Source organism: Carlito syrichta, unplaced genomic scaffold, assembly GCF_000164805.1.
Source record: "Carlito syrichta isolate Samal-C Ts95f unplaced genomic scaffold, Tarsius_syrichta-2.0.1 Scaffold301890, whole genome shotgun sequence".
NCBI classification, from domain to species: Eukaryota; Metazoa; Chordata; class Mammalia; order Primates; family Tarsiidae; genus Carlito; species Carlito syrichta.
In genome coordinates this window covers 465,030-467,531 of record NW_007245986.1, presented here as the reverse complement: position 1 = coordinate 467,531, position 2,502 = coordinate 465,030, and the positions used below count along the sequence as shown (strand labels likewise).

Here is a 2,502-nt window from a genome sequence, read left to right as displayed (position 1 = left end):
GTATATGTGATTGTAATGGATTTTCAAATTTGGTTTCTCTGGTCAAAAAGGGAAACAATGGAAATGTAATTGCGTGGCTTTTTCCTTTGGAAATATGAGTTGCAGAACTATCTTCTGAATTGTAAACCCAGAAAAATTTTAGTTATAAGATTTTGCTACCAATAAAGAAAGATCTTAAGGGCTTTAATTCTAGGAGATACATATTCATGCCACACACATGTACACATACATAGTGGTAGGGCAGTCATATTTTTAGGTGCAATGTTGTTTAATTACACTTGCCAACTCAGATTACTTGGCGGGGATATTTATTTCCATCCTATGCAAATAGGCATTCAGTACAATCAATTTGTCCAATAAAATGAAAGGTTTGGCCCTTGTTTTTGAAATGCCAAACCACTGATGTGAAAATTTGCACTCCCTAATGTAGCCATTTGCTATGACATTCATTTTCTATTTGAAATTTGTTCTGATATACTTGGCCAAATCTGTGTTATGTTACTAATGTGTATCTCAGCCACCTATCTTTTATTTGTAGTTGCTTCAAAGAGGCACTGGGGATATATGTAGTTATATTTGTCCACTGTTTCCCTTTTATAGAGTACATTCGGTGTAGATTTCCAGTTGCATTTCATTAGGATTCCTCAGTTCTTCCCAGACAATACAAAGGCTTTTTTAAAGGAAACTGCTCAATGTAATGTGTTTCCATAAGTTTAGACGCCTATATACTTTGGACAGGGGATGTTGGTGGTGGGAAGAATTTGTTCTTTTCTTCTGAATTTTTGGCAACGTTAAGTAGGAATTTTCTAATATTTTTAACATGTCTGAATGCCAAATTTGGTGATATATTTTGTAAAAAATCAATTTACCATGAATCTTTGGTGAGACTATCCTGAAACTATTGCCCTTTATAAATTAATGAATATAGAATGAAGAATATTCCTCCTAATATAACAGTTTGCGCAACATTGGAAGTCAGTTATCTAATAATTAAGATGTTTGATGAGGCAACCAACATTATTGCTTTAAATGTAGAGTTATATATACTTTTGGTCCTTTAGCATGAGCATTTTATAACCAAATTTGATTTTTGTTGTTTTTTTTGTTTTGTTGTTTTACAAATGTAAAGATTTGTTTTATTTCTACTGGGGGAAGGAGGAGGATAAATAGAACTGTTTTCCAATTTGCTCTCCACTGCATGCACACATACCCACATGCATACATAAACATACATACACCAAAAAGATCCCAACAAAAACAAAAGGCCAGAATCAAAAACCAAAACACCCTCAAACTGCACCAGTACTTCATATTTTGACCAAGAGAAGAGATCTGGGAAGAAGTGCAAAGTGCAAAATCAAATGACCAAAAAATGCTGAATAAACAGCATTATTAATATATAAAATATTTATGTTACTGAACTAGTAACAGGTGATGTTCTCCGTGTCTGTAAAACTTTGGAACCACATAGCTGATTTGTTAAATCCAGTCTATGCCAGCTTCCAAAAACCAGAAAAAAATTTTAGTTAGCTTAATTCTTTGATACCTCATCAAAATTTTCTACGAGATCTGTAATATTGTCATCCTCCTCATCAATGTCTTCTGGTTTTGGTGCTTTGCTATCCAAGACTTGCTGTGGGAACTGTTTAGCTAACTTCCTAAGGCTTGTTAAGCTGTCAGCACCAAGCTGACTTAATATTCCAGGAGGCATTTCTGTGATTGGTTTGGCTTCTGCATGACCAGTAATTGCAAAGGTGTTAGCAGAGAGGGACTTTGGGATTGTTGAAATGAATAACTGCCCATCGTCATTAATCATGTTCACCTCTTCAATACCAGCTGTATTGTTCACAGCCAGCTTTTCAAGAGAACTTTGAAGCTTTTTGTCATCAGCTGTGGCTGTTCTGTGTACCACCTTCTTCTTTCTACAAGCTGTACCCTTGCCCCCTGTCCGAACCTGAGCCTGAAGTTTGGCTAACTTTTCTTGATTCATGCTGTTGGTAAATCTGAAGCAGGGAGGATGCTCCAACACCGGCACGCAGCAAGAGCCTTGATTTCTTACCATTATCATTTGCAAGTAATTTTATGACTACCCCACCCCGTATTGGTAGCATGTATTTTTCTAGCATACGTGTATGTTTTAAATTTGGTAAGTTTGAAATTGGTGCCTATTCAGAAATTTTGTGATACTCAGCTTGTACCATACAGTGTTATATTTTGATTATTTATTTATTTATTTGTTTTCGTTTTTTTTGAGTTGGAGTCTCACTCTGTCACCCAGACTGGAGTGCAGTGGCCGCTCCCGGCCACCGCAGCCTCTGCCGGGCTCTGACAATCCTTCCGCCTCAGCCTTCCGAGTAGCTGGAACTACAGGCGTACTCTACCATGCCCGGCTAATTTTTTGATTTACTGTGGAGATGAGGTCTCGCCAAGTTGCCCAGGCGGGTCTCGAACCCGCGGGCTTAGGCAATTCACTCACCTCAGCCTCCCAAGGTGCGAGATTAC

At 37.6% G+C, this 2,502-nt stretch overlaps 1 pseudogene; it reads right to left on the bottom strand.

The window, feature by feature from the left end:
• Nucleotides 1–1,531: 1,531 nt before the first annotated feature.
• On the bottom strand, nt 1,532–1,990 carry LOC103257898 (annotated as a pseudogene).
• Nucleotides 1,991–2,502: the final 512 nt, after the last annotated feature.